Source organism: Halichoerus grypus, chromosome 9, assembly GCF_964656455.1.
Source record: "Halichoerus grypus chromosome 9, mHalGry1.hap1.1, whole genome shotgun sequence".
Lineage (NCBI taxonomy): Eukaryota > Metazoa > Chordata > Mammalia > Carnivora > Phocidae > Halichoerus > Halichoerus grypus.
The window spans coordinates 126,591,997-126,610,597 of record NC_135720.1 but is presented as its reverse complement, the minus strand read 5'-3'; the positions used below and the strand labels follow the sequence as shown (position 1 = coordinate 126,610,597).

Sequence of the window (18,601 nt, the reverse complement as noted above, 5' to 3'; positions counted from 1 at the left end):
AAAAATAAAAGCACTGAATTCTTCACCTTTTCAAAAGGGGATTTAAAAGCTGTGAGTTGGGGCACTTGAGTGGCTCCATCGTTAAGCATCTGCCTTCGGCTCAGGTCATGATCCCAGGCTCCTGGAATTGAGCCCCACATCGGGCTCCCTGCTTGGCCGGGAAGCCTGCTTCTCCCTCTCCCACTCCCCATGCTAGTATTCCCTCTCTTGCTGTGTCTCTCTCTGTCAAATAAATAAATAAAATCTTTTAAAAAAATTTTTAATATATAAATAAAAAATAAATAAAAGCTATGACTTTGTTCCACACCTTGACAATTACATAAAGTTTGAAAGTTCTCGTTAAAGACCAAAACAGCAACTGGAAGAATGAGAAAAAGAGTAGCTACTTTTTGAATTGTGTGGAAAATAGAAGAGAGAAATTAAACATTAAAATAAAAGTATAAATCAGGATGACAAGGGTAGACCAGGCATAATAGTCAAATAAAAGTAAAGGGTCTAAATTCTCCCTTCCCAAGGCAAAGACCATCAGAAATCATTGAAAATGACAGTCTAATACTTTATTCCTTACAAGAAACATTTAAAAGTGAAATATCACAAGAAAATATCACACATAAGGCCCTAGAGAACAGATCCTTTTTCCCTCTACACACCACCCCCCAAAAACCCAGGGTTAAAATATAGACATCAGTATTATTTGTAGTAATGACTACATTCCCTGACAACACATTTTGTTTGTAAACCTGTCCTTGGCTCCTACCATAGTATCTGGAATGCCATCAGAATTCAGTAAATATTTGTTGAGTGCATAAGTTAGTAAATAAATAACTGTTTTGTTAATGAGAAAAACATTAAGAGTAAATTTATATTGATAAGGTTCACAAACAATAGGAAATCTATAAGAGTATTAAACTTTTATGCTTTGATTAGTTTCAGAATATCTTAGTAAATAATAGAATTGCAGTCTTGGGTTATTCATCTTCATAATCCTGAGACATTCTATACAGTCAGGTGGATACATGATGTGCTCAAGTTATAGCAAGAAATTGTGTGGCTAAACCTAATGATGGATGTGTGAGAGTGACAGGAGAATGCCACCCAAAAGGATCCTGCCACGTACAGTCCCAGTCTGCAATCTTCTTTCTTGATCCTTTATATACCAGCCTCACTGCCCAGCTAATGTGCCCCATGAATACAAACCCAGGTTCTCCTAGATTTCAATCTCAGTTTAGATACATTGTTTTGCATTATTAATAAGTGTCATTAATAGCCTTCCTTGCTTTACCAACACCTGAATCCCCTACTTTTTTATGCGCATAACCCCCATGATCATTGCTCCATTTTTCTGAACCCACCTCATGAGCTAGTTTGTGAAGGACCATTGTTCCCTGCTAAAGAGTTCATAAGCCAAGCTAGCTTGAATAGGGAAGCAGAGAATTCTTTTAAGTAACATCCATTCCCCTCAAAGTACTCCACTAAAATTAAAGTGGAGTGTGGGTAAGCAAAATGGGTGAAGGGGGATCAAAAGGTACAAACCTCCAATTATAAAACAAATAAGCCATGCAGATGTAATGTACAGCATGGGGACTGTAGTGAATAATACTGTATTTCACATTTGAAAGTTGCTAAGGAGCAATGTCCACAATAGCCAAACTGTGGAAAGAGCTTAGATGTCCATCAACAGATGAATGGATAAAGAAGATGTGGTATATATATGCAATGGAATATTATGCAGCCATCAAAAGGAATAAGATCTTGCCATTTGCAACGACGTGGATGGAACTGGAGGGTATTATGCTGAGCGAAATAAGTCAAACAGAGAAAGACATGTATCATATGACCTCACTGATATGAGGAATTCTTAATCTCAGGAAACAAACTGAGGGTTGCTGGAGTGGGGGGTGGGGTGGGAGGGATGGGGTGACTGGGTGATGGACACTGGGGAGGGTATGTGTTCTGGTAAGCGCTGTGAATTGTGCAGGACTGTTGAATCTCAGATCTGTACCTCTGAAACAAATAATGCAATATATGTTAAGAAAGAAAAAAAGAAGAAGAATGTAGCAGGAGGGGAAGAATGAAGGGGGGGAAATCGGAGGGGGAGAAGAACCATGAGAGATGATGGACTCTGAAAAACAAACTGGGGGTTCTAGAGGGGAGGGGGTTGGGAGGATGGGTTAGCCTGGTGATGGGTATTGAGGAGGGCACGTTCTGCATGGAGCACTGGGTGTTATGCACAAACAATGAATCATGGAACACTATATCTAAAACTAATGATGTAATGTATGGGGATTAACATAACAATAAAAAAAAATTAAAAAAAAAAAAAAAAAAAAAAAAGAAAGTTGCTAAGGAAGTAGATCTTAAAAATTCTCATCACAAGAAAAAAATATTATAACTATGTATGGTGCTAGATGTTAACTAGACTTCTTATGGTGATCCTTTTGCCATGTACACAAATATTGATTCATTAGGTTGTATACCTGAAATTAATGTTATGTCAATTATGCCTCAGTAAAAAAATTAAATAAATAAAATAAAATAGTGTCCTAACTTCATTTTTATCTGCAGAATCATCCCGTTTCTACTCAGTCTGGCTCCAGCCACCACTTTAATCTTCCTAAAGGGTTTTCAAATGGTATTACTTTCCTATCCTAAAAGCTTCAGTCACTCGAAATGGATCTCCAATCTACCTTTTTCAAGAAATGAGAAGTCATCTTTCAAGGTCCAACTCAAAAAGCACTTCCTCCAAGAGGCCTGCTTTTATTACCTATGAGAAAACTCATCCCTGCCTACTTGGAACCCCATACATTCTGTATTACTCATATGGTACTTATAAAAATTAATTAATTTAATTTAATTAAAGGAAAGTAATTGGCAACCATGGGAACAAGAATAGTGAGAGATTGATGACGAAGAAACCAGTTGGAAAAATGCTGTAGTGATCCAGGCAAAAAATAAGAGGGTCTGGATGGACCCAGAATCCTAGGATCCTAGGACCTAGACTAGGAACAAATTGGAGAGGTTGGATTTGGAAACAACACTTGTGGTTTGATCCCACATGGTAAATGATAAGGTATGGAGTTAAGGATGACTCCCAAGTTGCTACCTTGGAAGAGTCGGTGGATGATGACACCATAATAGATAGAAGGAATAGCTTTTCAAAGAAAGTACAGCTTTAAGACCCAATAAAATGGCTTCATCCTAATTTTGATGGACCCATATGGCATTCAGGATAAGAAATCTAGTAGGTAATTGACAGGGATTTGGTTTAAATAATGTATCTAACCTGGTCACACTTTGGACTATTTTGATCTTGTTTTGGGTTTTTTTTGGGGGGGGGGAGTACTGTTTTGACTGAGTACGAGCTGTAGGCAAAAAGTAATGGTTGGAGCAATAAGAAATGACTAGATTTTTGTGGTTCATTAGATCAGGAAGGAGGAATAAGTAACTCTTTTGTCTCGTAGAACAGCTGTTACTCTTAGTGCCTGTTTAAGGTTCTCAATGGAAATAGATTAGGACACTATCCTATTGGCATAAGTGTGATATTAAAAAGTAAGCCATGCTATAAAGAAATGAATATCATGTTCCAAATTTTAAAAAAATTCTTTAGTCATAAGTTACATAAACCAAAATAACAATGTTAACAACATAAAAGTAAATTCAGCTGAATCAGGTTATTAATGACCCAAACTAGCATCTTCCCACTTTTAAATCTCACAAGATTCCCATTATATATAAGCAACATTTTCCTCACACCAAGAGCCTTTTAGGAGCCCTCTATCACATCCATCTGGCACCAGGGTAGCAACGTTATGGATCATCGAGACAGGTTGGCTAGAGAGGTAGATCACTTTTGTCAAGGAAGAAAATTTAAAGAGTCAAAGGATCATAACTCTTATCCTTTACAGTAAAAATAGCACTGTTGATGATTTAAGAACTTTGGATGGTGCTATTCAGCCAAGATAATTATAAAGAATACCCCATTGTGGAATATTATTCCATAGGTCTGTAAATTTTCTGTCACTTTCCCTACTTCAGCTCATCTTACACATCAAAAAACTTACACTGTCCATAAAAATGGAAGATATGCCACATAACAGTTATATCAAAAAAGACCTTTTATGGGAAATCACTTCATAAAGTGCTGTTCGAACATGAGGGATTAGCAGTTATTTTAGCCTATCACAGCACTAGTGCCCAGGACTCCAAGATTTAGAGGCAAACTCCTATACTCTTTTGCTAAGCTCTTGGAAATAACATGCTGAATTGTAAAACAGATAGAAAACAATAGCCTAGAATTATGATCTCGAATCACTGGATTTAATATTTACTTCAAATTTGAACAGCGATAAAGCCAACTTTGAAATCAGCAGTTCTTTTCTACATATTGTCAACTCCTTTCAAATGTCATCTTTGACCTTGAAGTACAGATTCAGTCCCTTCTTTTGGACTTCCAAATTACCTTCTCTTTCACCTCTGAGTTTCAGAGCTACCTGAAATATAGTTTTTGTTTCTGGAGACACAATGCTAGCTGTGAAGGTACATAAAACAGGTAACCCAATCGTGAGGATGAATTAAGCATAGACACTGTCTATCTTAATTTACTTCATTTACTTCTCGATTTTGTTTTGAAGGTGTTTTCTCAATCCTTTCAAACTTTTTTCTTTGTGATCAACGTAATTCAAGGGGAAAGTGCAGTTTGAACACTTAATTTGTGTTCTTTAAAAAATAACTATGCTTCATTTGCTTGTCTAGGGTGGTGGTTATTGTTAATGTTTCAAACAAAGAACTTCTCACCCTTACTTCAGGGTGTCTTCCAAAGCATGACCCTACCCAGATGCACAGGTGTTTCTAGGAAGAGGAAACAAAGTCTTTCTCCATCAAAAATGAATCACTTGACTTATTACCTGTCCCTTTTGTTTCAACATAATATTTTCAGGGGCTCAAGACTAGATTGTTGTACAATTATATGTGAGAGCTCTGGAGTATTTGGAGTTGTAAGTTATTGAGCAAAAATGAAGAATGGGTCTCTCCGTTCACTTTTAAAAATTAATCCCCACAGTAAGATAGAAAAGAATCAACTTGATACGGCTCTTTAATCCTATTTTCCACCTTTTGTTAATTTCCAGTGCTTTGGGACCTAAACAATTGAATAATGAACAAGCTGATTGATCATTAGCAAATGAATAAATTCTTTCCCAAATAGTTTAGACTATGGGTTATGTCTGGTGGGTATTTTCTGTAATGATCTAAGGAAATTATGTGGCCACTGAAAAGGTAAATTATTTGGTAACACATAAACAGGTAGAATATAATCCTGAGTGTTTTGGGGGGGACACCAAGTGGTTGAATTGCAATATGTCCATTTAGGAAAACTGAAACTATATTTCCTAAGATTCCCTTCACTGCTGAGTTCTGGGTTGGGAGTAGAGCAGAAGAGACCATTTGTACAAGACTTAAAATAGGAATGTGGAGCAGAGGTCCATGTCCTTTGCATGCTGTGACAGTCTGTAGGGACATCAGCTGCTGTGGCAGAGCAGACATCTTACTGTGGCTCAGCTGGTTAGCTGGGGAAGCAACCAGATGCAGTGTCTTACCTCCTTACCTACCTCCTTCTTGCTCTTCTCCCCCAGCCTATCCGACAGCTGGGGCAGACACATATTTAACTCCATAAAAAATGGTCCCAGCTTCTCCTGCAAGTCACCTCCATCATCAGAGATGGAGACTGAAAGGTAGTAAGAGAAGTTAAGTGGGTTCCAGTTGGTCCTTGTGGAACTGCCTCCAATCTTAGGGGTTTGGATTTATCCATGCTCCTCCAACTTCCTACCCATCTTTTCTTCCCGCCTGCCCTCCCTGCAGGTTTCAGGTTGCAGGCTCCAACACCAGACATGGAAGCCACAGCCTCCCCTCAGCTGCTTAACCAGCTCCCATGCCCCAGCAATACACTTCTCTGAGCCAACCCTGAATGCCACACACTGCAATTGTCTTCTTCATGACTTTTCTTCATTGTTGATTTGGCTCTTTCCCCTACCGTCTGCCTCTCAAAAGCATACCTCATCTCACAGACACAGTGCAAGCCCCATCTTCTGCATGAAGGCTTCCCCAATATGTATGATAAAAATGAACTACTTTCTCCTGCACATTCCCAAAGTACTTTTGTTATATCTCTCTTCTCACATTGAGCACATAATGCATCCTGCCTTGTGTGGCAGTTCTGTATATCTCTGTCTCCTCTTATACATTCCTTAAGGGCAGATAAGATGTTTCACTCATATGTGCATCCCCAAAAGCAACTATCACTGTGCCTGATGCAGAACTGGAGTTCGATAAATGTCTGTTGACTTGAAGTCTGGTTCGGTTTGCTTTATCCTCTGGCCCTTTTAGGCACTGCCTGGGCTGTCACCATGACTGTATCTAAAAGACTTCAGCCTTCTGGGCTCTCTGCTCTTGTTTTATCTATTTTTATGATGTATTTCTGCATGGTCTCTGGTTTGTGCCAGAAGCCAAGCACTTTGGTGATACATTTTCAGTCAGGTTAAATGTTGAGGATTTTTTTTTTTTCAAGTGGAAAGGCCCTCACTGGATGTGTTAAGAGTTTTCTTGTGCAGCTCTATCAGGAAATTAATGAGTAAATCACTACATCCAAAAAGGGACTGTGTACGTTAAGGTAGCAGAGCCCCAGCACCCAGCAAATTCTCATGAAATAGGGGCCAATGACAAAGCAAATACATTGGTGGATTTACTAATTGTTAAAAACCTAACCAAGGGTTTTGGGAAGAGCAAGATGGCGGAGGAGTGGGAGACCTAAATTTCGCCTGGTCCCAGGAATTCAGCTGGATAGGGATCAAATCATTCTTAACACCTACGAACTCAACAGGAGATCAAAGAAAAGAATACCAACAACTCTCTGAACAGAAAAGCGACCACTTTCTGGAAGGTAGGACGTGCAGAGAAGTGAATCTAAGGCAATATTCGGGAGGATAGACGGCAGGGGAGGGGCCTCTGTCGGCCGCTTCTGGCAAGTGATAGAGCCTTGGAGCACAAAATCGGAACTTTTAGAGGTCGGCTCCGCTGAGGGACATCACTCCGGTGGCTAAGCTGGGGGTGGAACCCTCATGGGACAGTGTGGTCTCAGGACCCTTGGGGTCACAGAAAGACCAGGATGCCTGAGTGCGGCAGAGCTCCCAGGTATCAGAGCGGGGAAGCCGGCTGCAGAGATGGAGCCGAGGCGCGGGCTCTCAGCTCGGGGTTGCCATAAACCGTGATCCATGGCACAGTCGGCCACTGCTCCTCCAGCAGGGACCAACAAGCGGGAGATCCAGGGAGACGCAGGAGCGCACCGCAGGGATCTGCTGGGTTTGGAGACTCCACACCGAGTCGGGTGCTAGAGATAGAAATGCTCGGTCATAGGCCCAGTGAGCACAAAGTGCAGCCGGAGATTGGGGAGACGGGAGTGATTGACTGCTTCTCTCTGGGGGCGCACTGAGGAGCGGGACCCCGAGTTCTTGGCTCCTGGGGCGGAGACTGGGAGGCCGCCATTTTCACTCTCAGCCTCCAAAGCTGTATGGAAAGCTTGCAGGGAACAAAAGCTCCATAGGGCAAACCCGAGCAGATTACTTAGCCAGGACCGGCAAGGGCGGGGCAATTCCGCGTCCAGCAAAGACATTTGGGAACCATGGCAACAGGCCCCTCCCCCAGAAGATCAGCGAGAACAGCCAGCCAAGACCAAGTTTACCGATCAATGAGAACGGCAGAACTCCAGAGCTAGGGGAATACTGCACAAAGAATTCATGGCTTTTTTTCCCTGATTCTTTAGTCTTTCAAAGTTAATTTTTTTAATTTTCTTCTTTTTTCTTTTTCTTTTTTTTTTGTGAATTTTTTTCCCTTTTTCAACCAATATCAATCCTGTTTTTAAAAATCTTTTTTATTTTTCATTTTTAGAGTCATATTCTAACCTTTCATAGTAGTTAACCTTATTTTTGCCATATATATAAGTTGTTCTCTCTTTAAAATTTTGGAATACAGTTTATTCTAACAAACCAAAATATACCCTAAATCTCTAGTGTATGGCTTTGTTCTTGTCTCCTGCCTGATCACATTCTCTCCCTTTTTTTATTTTTTAATTCCTCTTCTTTCTTTTTTCAACCAACTTCTTATTTTATCAGTTCCTTTATGAAATCTTTTATAATTTTCATCTTTACAGTCATATTCCATCCCTTCATCATATTTACCCTTATCTTTGTACATATATAAGTTTTTCTTTCTTTAAAATTTTGGGAGGCACTTTCTTCTAACAGACCAAAATATGCCCAAAATCTAGTGTGTGGCACTGATCTATGCACCAGCCTGATCATATTTGATCATATTCTTTCTTTTTTTTATCTTTATCTTTTTTTTATCTTTATCTTTTCCTTTTGTTTTTCTTTTTCCTTTCTTTCCCTTTCTTTTCCCCTGGTTTCAGATCTCTTCTGATTTGTTTAGGGTATATTTTTCTGGGGTCGTTGTTATCCTGTTAGCATTTTGTTCTCTAATTCATCTATTGTCCTCTGGACAAAATGACAAGATGGAAAAAATCACCTCAAAAAAAAAAAAAAGAGCAAGAGGCAGTACTGACTGCCAGGGACCTAATCAATATGGACATTAGTACAATGTCGGAACTAGAGTTCAGAATGATGATTTTAAAGATACTAGCTGGGCTTGAAAAAAACATGGAAGATATTAGAGAAACCCTCTCTGGAGAAATAAGAGAACTAAAATCTAAACAAGTCGAAATCAAAAAGGCTATTATTGAAATGCAATAAAAAATGGAGGCTCTAACTGCTAGGATAAATGAGACAGAAGAGAGAATTAGTGATATAGAAGACCAAATGACGGAAAATAAAGAAGCTGAGGAAAAAAGAGATAAACAACTACTGGATCATGGGGCAGAATTTGAGAGATAAGTTATACCATAAGATGAAACAATATTAGAAAAATTGGGATCCCAGAAGAAGAAGAAAGACGGGGGCAGAAGGTATATTAGAGCAAATTATAGCAGAGAACTTCCCTAATTTGGGGAAGGAAACAGGCATCAAAATCCAGGAGGCACAGAGAACCCCCCTCAAAATCAATAAAAATAAGTTAACACCCTGACATCTAATAGTAAAACTTAAGAGTCTCAGAGACAAAGAGAAAATCCTGAAAGCAGCTTGGGACAAGAGATCTGTAACCTACAATGGTAGAAACATTAGATTGGCAACGGACCTATCCACAGAGACCCGGCAGGCCAGAAAGGACTGGAATGATATCTTCAGAGCACTAAATGAGAAAAATATGCAGCCAAGAATACTATATCCAGCTAGGCTGTCATTGAAAATTGAAGGAGAGATAAAAAGCTTCCAGGACAAACAAAAACTAAAGGAATTTGCAAACACGAAACCAGCCCTACAACAAATATTGAAAGGGGTCCTCTAAGCAAAGAGAGAGCCTAAAAGCAACATAGACCAGAAAGGAACACAAACAATATACAGTAACAGTCACCTTACAGGCAATACAATGGCACTAAATTCATATCTTTCAATAGTTACCCTGAATGTAAATGGGCTAAATGCCCCAATCAAAAGACACAGGCTATCAGATTGGATTAAAAAACAAGACCCGTCGATATGCTATCTGCAAGACACTCATTTTAGACCCAAAGACACCCCCAGATTGAAAGTGAGGGAGTGGAAAACCATTTACCATGCTAATGGACACGAAAAGAAAGCTGGGGTGGCAATCCTTATATCAGACAAATTAGATTTTAAACCAAAGACTACAAAAAGAGATGAGGAAAGACACTATATCCTACTTAAAGGGTTTTTCCAACAAGAAGATCTAACAATTGTAAGTATCTATGCCCCTAACATGGGAGCAGCCAATTTTATAAGCCAATTAATAACAAAAGCAAAGAAACACATCAACAACAATACAATAATAGTAGGGGACTTTAACATCCCCCTCACTGAAATGGACAGATCATCTAAGCAAAAGATCAACAAGGAAATAAAGACCTGAAATGACACACTGGACCAAATGGACTTCACAGATATATTCAGAACATTCCATCCCAAAGCAACAGAATACACATTCTTCTCTAGTGCCCATGAAACATTCTCCAGAATAGATCACATCCTAGGTCACAAATCAGGTCTCAACCAGTACCAAAATATTGGGATCATTCCCTGCATATTTTCAGACCACAATGCTTTGAAACTAGAACTCAATCACAAGAGGAAAGTCGGAAAGAACTCAAGTACATGGAGGCTAAAGAGCATCCTACTGAAGAATGAATGGGTCAACCAGGAAATTAAAGAAGAATTAAAAAAATTCATGGAAAAAATGAAAATGAAAACACAACTGTTCAAAATCTTTGGCATGCAGCAAAGGCAGTCCTAAGAGGAAAATATATAGTAATACAAGTCTTTCTCAAGAAACAAGAAAGGTCTCAAATATACAACCTAACCCTACACCTAAAGGAGCTGGAGAAAGAACAGCAAACAAAGCCTAAACCCAGCAGGAGAAGAGAAATCATAAAGATCAGAGCAGAAATCAATGAAATAGAAACCAAAAGAACAGTAGAACAGATCAATGAAACTAGGAGCTGGTTCTTTGAAAGAATTAATAAGATTGATAAACCCCTGGCCAGACTTATCAAAAAGAAAAGAGAAATGACCCAAATAAATAAAATCATGAATGAAAGAGGAGAGATCACAACCAACACCAAAGAAATACAAACAATTCTAAGAACATATTATGAGCAACTCTATGCCAGCAAATTAGATAATCTGGAAGAAATGGATGCATTCCTAGAGATGTATCAACTACCAAAACTGAACCAGGAAGAAATAGAAAACCTGAACAGACCCATAAACACTAAGGAAATTGAAACAGTCATCAAAAATCTCCCAACAAACAAAAGCCCAGGGCCAGATGGCTTCACAGGGGAATTCTACCAAACATTTCAAGAAGAATTAATACCTATTCTTCTGAAACTGTTCCAAAAAAACAGAAATGGAAGGAAAACTTCCAAACTCATTTTATGAGGCCAGCATTACCTTGATCTCAAAACCAGACAAAGACCCCATCAAAAAGGAGAATTACAGACCAATATCCTTGATGAACATGGATGCAAAAATTCTCACCAAAATACTATCCAATAGGATCCAACAGTACATTAAAAGGATTATTCACCACGACCAAGTGGGATTTATCCCTGGGCTGCAAGTCTGGTTCAACATCCACAAATCAATCAATGTGATACAATACATTAATAAAAGAAAGAACAAGAACCATATGATCCTCTCAATAGATGCAGAAAAAGCATTTGACAAAGTACAGCATCCTTTCTTGATCAAAACTCTTCAGAGTATAGGCATAGAGGGTTCATACCTCAATATCATAAAAGCCATCTATGAAAAACCCACAGTGAATATCATTCTCAATAGGGAAAAATTGAGAGCTTTCCCCCTAAGGTCAGGAACGCGGCAGGGATGTCCACTATCATCACTGGTATTCAACATAGTATTTGAAGTCCTAGCCAAAGCAATCAGACAACAAAAAGAAATAAAAGGCATCTGAATTGGCAAAGAAGAAGTCAAACTCTCACTGTTTGCAGATGATATGATACTTTATGTGGAAAACCCAAAAGACTCCACCCCAAACTGCTAGAACTCATACAGGAAATCAGTAAAGTGGCAGGATATAAAATCAGTACACAGAAATCAGTGGCATTCCTATACACCAACAACAAGAGAGAAGAAAGAGAAATTAAGGAGTCGATCCCATTTACAATTGCACCCAAAACCATAAGATACCTGGGAATAAATCTAACCAAAGAGGCAAAGGATCTGTACTCAGAAAACTATAAAATACTCATGAAAGAAATTGAGGAAGACACAAAAAATGGAAAAATGTTCCATGCTCATGGATTGGAAGAACAAATATTGTGAAGATGTCAATGCCACCTAGAGCAATCTACACATTCAATGCAATCCCCATCAAAATACCATCCACTTTTTTCAAAGAAATGGAACAAATCATCCTAAAATTTGTATGGAACCAGAAAAGACCCCAAATAGCCAGAGGAATGTTGAAAAAGAAAAGCAAAGCTGGTGGCATCACAATTCCAGATTTCAAGCTCTATTACAAAGCTGTCATCATCAAGACAGTATGGTACTGGCACAAAAACAGACACATAGATCAATGGAACAGAATAGAGAGCCCAGAAATGGACCCTCAACTATATGGTCAACTCATCTTTGACACAGCAGGAAAGAATGTCCAATGGAAAAAAGATAGTCTCTTCAACAAATGGTGTTGGGAAAATTGGACAGCCACATGCGGAAGAATGAAACTGGACCATTTCCTTACACCACACACAAAAATAGACTCCAAATGGTTGAAAGACCTCAATGTGAGACAGGAGTCCATCAAGATCCTAAAGGAGAACACAGGCAGCAACCTCTTTGACCTCAGCTGCAGCAAATTCTTCCTAGAAACATCGCCAAAGGCAAGGGAAGCAAGGGCAAAAATGAACTATTGGGACTTCATCAAGATAAAAAGCTTTTGCAAAGCAAAGGAAACAGTCAACAAAACCAAAAGACAACCGACAGAATGGGAGAAGATATTTGCAAATGACGTATCAGATAAAGGACTAGTATCCAAAATCTATAAAGAACTTCTTAAACTCAACACCAAAAGAACAAATGATCCAATCAAGAAATGGGCAGAAGACATGAACACACATTTTTCCAAAGAAGACATCCAAACGGCCAACAGACACATGAAAAAGTGTTCAACATTGCTTGGTATCAGGAAAATCCAAATCAAAAGCTCAATGAGATACCACCTCACACCAGTCAGAATGGCTAAAATTAACAAGTCAGGAAACGACAGATGTTGGCAGGGATGTGGAGAAAAGGGAACTCTCCTACACTGTTGGTGGGAATGCTTGCTGGTGTAGCCACTCTGGAAAACAGTATGGAGGTTCCTCAAAAAGTTGAAAATAGAGCTGCCCTATTACCCAGCAATTGCACTACTGGGTATTTACCCCAAAGATACAAATGTAGTGATCTGAAGGGGTATGTGCACCCCAATGTTTTTAGCAGCAATGTCCACAATAGCCAAACTATGGAAAGAGCCAAGATGTCCATCGACAGAAGAATGGATAAAGAAGATGTGATACACACACACGCACAGACACACACACACACACACACACACACACACACACACACACACACAGTGGAATATTATGCAGCCATCAAAAGGAATGAAATCTTGCCACTTGCAATGACGTGGATGGAACTGGAGGGTATTATGCTGAGCGAAATAAGTCAATCAGAGGAAGACATGTATTATATGATCTCACTGATATGAGGAATTCTTAATCTCAGGAAAGAAACTGAGTGTTGCTGGAGTGGTGGGGGGTGGGAGGGATGGGGTGGCTGGGTGATAGACATTGGGGAGGGTATGTACTTTGTTGAGTGCTGTGAATTGTGTCAGACTGTTAAATCACAGATCTGTACCTCTGAAACAAGTAATATATGTTTAAAAAAAAGAAGATAGTAAGAAGGGAGTAATGAAGGGGTGAAAATCGGAGGGGGAGACATACCATGAGAGACTATGGACTCTGAGAAACAAACTGAGGGTTCTAGAGGGGAAGGAGTTGGGGAATGGGTTAGCCTGGTGATGAGTATTAAAGAGGGCACATACTGAATGGAGCACTGGGTGTTATACGCAAACAATGAATCATGGAACGCTACATCAAAAACTAATGATGTAATGTAGGTGATTAACATAACAATAAAAAGTTAAAAAAAACTAATGATGTAATGTATGGTGATTAACATAACATGATAAAAAAGAAAAAGAAAAAAAAAAACCTAACCAAGGGACAAAACCATCAGGTAGGTGTATCGCATTGCCATTTTTAATGGCATAATGTGAGAATCTTCCAAAGACACGTAGGTAACTACCAGGATGGAGTCATACCAGCAGGCAAGGGCTTTCTCTTCTTTGAGGGGCATTAGTTCATCATCCTTGTTTAGAGTTTGCTATAGTTGCTACTAAACTCTAATTCGTGGTTAATTTAAAAAAAAAATTAACATTTCAGTAAATAGAGAAAGGCTCAGAACAACCTGTGGAGTGGGATATCTAAGTATCTATTGTCACGTGGATCTGGATCAATTTTGCTGGTCTAACATCTATGAAAAAAAAGCAATATCTTAAATAGTTGTCTAATCTTGCTAAATATATGAGAATTTTATAAGAATTCTTCCAGTTCCCATCTGTCCATGAGCCTCTACAGGAAGTTGCTATGTATTTCAGTAGGAAATAGGTACAATTTGTCTTTGAGGTTTTCTATCTCGAAATTGAGTCCCAAGAAACCAAGTAAAAGTCTAACACAGAATAAGAATAACTCCTATTTTCTCAGTAAGGGGGAAAAAAAAGGAAGGAAAACAGACTCCAGAACATTTTTAAGTGATTAAAAAAGCAAAACTTTTACTCAAATCCTCTTCTTGTGAATAAAACTAGGAGAATAACAGTTTAGCTGAAACTAAGTTTTCTGGTTCAATTTGTGTCCACTCCTATGCAGTACCTAGAATGCTAACTTTTAGGGTTCTCAGGTAACATCTGACTGTACTTTAAATTTCTTCAATTTGTCTTGGTAGTATAGGTATAGATATTGCTTGTATAATCCAGGTATTACAGCATTTCTGTTGCTTATTATCTAACAATTTATCCAATCACCTAAAATTAAAGTCACAGCGCCTGGGTGGCTCAACCGGTTAAGCTTCTGACTCTTGGTTTGGACTCAGGTCATGATCTCAGGGTCGTGAGATCGAGCCCTGCGTCAGCTCTGTGTTCAGTGTAGAGTCTGCTTTGGATTCTTCTCCCTCTCCCTCCCCCTCTCCTCCTCCCCACTCACTCTCTCTCTCTAAAATAAATAAATAAAAAGTAAAATCTTTAAAAATAAATAAATAAAACTAAAGAGTCAGCAAAATTTTATGTCATTCATTTAAAAAAAAAACTTCCATTGAGTAGAAGCATGGACTCTGGTTGACACTTTAGGTTCAGGGCACAGGCGCGCTCATATTAGTATAACGCATGTCACAGGTGTTATACTTAAAAGTCCCCATAGACACCAGGAGTCAGGAAAGACAATAATGAGAGGTTTATGTCTAAATTAAACTTTGAAATATTATCAGTGTTCATTAGACAAAGAAGAGTCTAGAATAGGAAGAAGATCTCTCATATAAAGGAAACAGATGGAACAAAGCTTGAGGTAAAGAACTCTTTATTCAGTAGAGGAAATATGAGACATGGATGATGCTAATCGAGGAGGAGGAAGAATGTTAGACACGTGGTATGGGATGAATTGTGTCTTCATATGTTGGAGCCCTAACCCCCAGTACCTTAGACTGTGACTCTATTTGGAGACAGAGCTTTGAAAGAGGTGATTAAGGTACAATGAAGCTATTTGCAGGGACCCTAATCCAGTATGACTTGGGTCCTTATAAGAATAGATTAGGATGCACAGGGAAACACCAGGGATACATACACACCGGGCAAAAGCCTTGTGGAGACACAGGGAGAAGGCATCTGAAAGACAAGGGGAGAGGCCTCAGGAGAAAGCAACTTGCTGACACCTTGATCTTGAACTTCCAGTCTCCAAAACCGTGAGAAATAAATTTCTGTTGTTTCAGCCCCCCAGTCTGTGGTATTTTGTTATAGCCACTGGAGCACTCTAACATATGAAACCAGGGAGGGAGGCTAGGGCCTTTTCATGGGAGGTCTCACACATCCTGAGAAGTCTACATCTTGTGGGTTATGGGGATCATTAAATAGTTACAAGTAGGAAACTAGCAATAGCTTAATGATAAGTTTTATTGTATAAAAAATGTCACTCTGACAACCATGTACAAGATGGAAGACATGGACAGACCAATAGTTGAGTCAAGTGATAATGAGGGTCTTACAGGGACAGGAGTAGGGGTAGGGTAAGGTGAGGATAGAGCTGATGAAAGAGATGTTTCAGATGCTGATTCAGCAGAAGCTGGATCCAGAGTTGATGTCACATTTTGGCAACAAGAATAACACTCAGATATGCTTTGATATTGGGACCTACAGTACTGGAAATTGATAAGAATTTATAGAATGAATGAATGTATGTATGAATAATGATTGAATGAAAAGAAAAGTCAGGCCAATTCCTCTTCATTAGATGTATACCTGAGAATAAATCATACTACTCTAAACATAATAACATTCCTACTACTACCGCCCATAAATTACTATTTGCCATACACTGAAAACACAGACAATTGAGTGTTAACTCTAAATATATACGTACAATATCCCTACATTCTTGTATGATTTGTACATCATCTACTTTCCTATCGGTATGTTGATTGATCCTTCAATCAAGGCACAATATGCAGTGCTTTGGTTCAGGAGGGTTGCTATAAAGTAACATCAAATAGATCTCTGCCCTAAAAGGGCTTTAAAAAGAAATCTCCAGACTACAAAACCTTTATTCTTTGAAATGTAGGTAGCAGAGCAAAAAGCACTACAAAGTATCAAAGGAGAAATTGGACTGGTGTGGCCCAAGTGGGCATTGTTTTGAAGAGTTTCGGGTAGAAAAAGGTCCATATGAAATAAACTGTAAAGGGAAACCTTAACTGAACTTTAGGACTTACATGGAGCATTGAGGGATGGGTAGATTTACAAATTTAAAAATCTACAAACTTGCTTCTTTTCCAGAATTTTTTTCTTTTTCTTTAATTTTAAGATTTATTTATTTATTTGGAGAGGGGTGGGGAGGAGCAGAGGGAGAGAATCTTTCAAGCAGAGTCTCCGCTGAGCAGGGACGCGATGTGGGGCTTGATCCCACAACCCATGGGATCATGACCTGAGCCAAAACTGAAAGTAGGACATTTAACTGACTGAGCCACACTGGGGCCCCTCCAGAATTTTTTAAAAAGGACAAACGGAAAGTAAAAAAACAAAACAAACAAACAAAAAAAACAACAACAATACAGAAGATACATCTGCATCGTGTAGGTAGAAACATAGACATCATCTCCTTTACCAATCTGGGTTTAGAGCAGAGGTCAGCAAACTGGTCCATTGGCCAAATCCAATCTGTTGAGTTTTTTCACAGCCTGTGAACTAAGAATGGTTTTTATATTTTTAAATGTTGGGGAAAAAGCAGAAGATTTCTTGACACATGAAAATTATATGAAATCCACATTTCAGTCATCCTCATTCATGCTTCCTATTGGCTGGGGCTGCTTCCGTGCTGCAACGGTAGGCCTGAGTAGTTGTGGAAGAGACCACTTGGCCAACAAAGCCAAAAAATATTTACTATGTGGCCCATTACATGGCCTTTTCCTGACCCCTGGCTGAGAGCCCGGAAAATAAGATCAAAAACCTACATTTGTATTGTCTTTTTGCAAATACTGAATCCTCTGTGCCCTACAATGATACAGAGGTGAGCATCCAGCAAACAGGACCCACACGTGGCTCAAATAAGCATTCATAAAATTAGCATTTTGCAGTGTGTGCTCTACAGGAATTAAGTTCCAAGGACAGATAAAGGCTGTCACATGGGGAAAAGAAAGGTGTTCCTGGATAAATAACTTAGATGATGAATGATGCTTTAAAGCTTTGATATGCTGATGTGAGTTTTGAATCTACAAACATTTCTGAAGCATGTTCTACCCTGGCATTTTTTTCCACCTTACCCTACTCTCCAATATGGGGCACCAAATGGGACTCTTATGCTTTGACATAGCATTTGAGGGATGTTACATCAATCGTGTTGAAGATGGTGATGATGAATAACATTCATTAACTACTCACTGAATTACTGGAAAATTCAACCACAAAATCAAGGAATACATGATATTCTACTGAGACTTCGTAATCTCAAAAGTTGCATTCTTATATTAACACTGCCAACGCATATCATATACTTCTTGAAGACCTGCAAGAAGTAAATTCTTGGCAAAGAAATCCAGCTTCTGAAGGCAGAGAAAGTCTATAGGCATTAGCGCTGCCTATTTAAAGCAGACCAAAAGGGTTTAATGTAGCAGAAAGCCAAGGTAGCTAGGTTATCAACCGCCACAGATTTCACTCAGAGCCTCTAATCAGCAGGACCACTTGGAAAAACAAACAGCCTGCAAGGGATAATCACTGCTTGGAAGTCAAGTCATGCAAAATATGTTCCCTTTGTGTGAATACCACAAATCGTTGAACCGGCTCCTAGTAGAGACAGCCATTGAGGCTGGTATAATTATCTCACTTATGATTTCTTCAGTTTGGGATTATTCTGAAAATTTTTAACTTCTTTTCTTGATTTTAGATCATGGAGAGAAGTGTTGAAACATGAGGGAGCAGGATAATAAAACATACTGCCAAAAACAAGGAGAGAAACACTGTCAGTTTGTTAAATGGCTTACCAGTGTTTGGTGCTTTGGATTATTTGGCTGCATACTTTACCCACAGTTTTAGTTCCCATTCCCAAAGACAAGTGCACATGCCTAGAAAGCGTCAGACTCAGTAGTTTTAGGAATGGCTG

General features: G+C 39.0%; 1 long non-coding RNA gene across 13 annotated transcripts in view; it reads right to left on the bottom strand.

Moving 5' to 3' along the window:
- Window positions 1-18,601, bottom strand: part of LOC118555710 (uncharacterized) — a 332,977-nt gene that overhangs the window by 120,835 nt on the left and 193,541 nt on the right. The window lies entirely within an intron of this gene.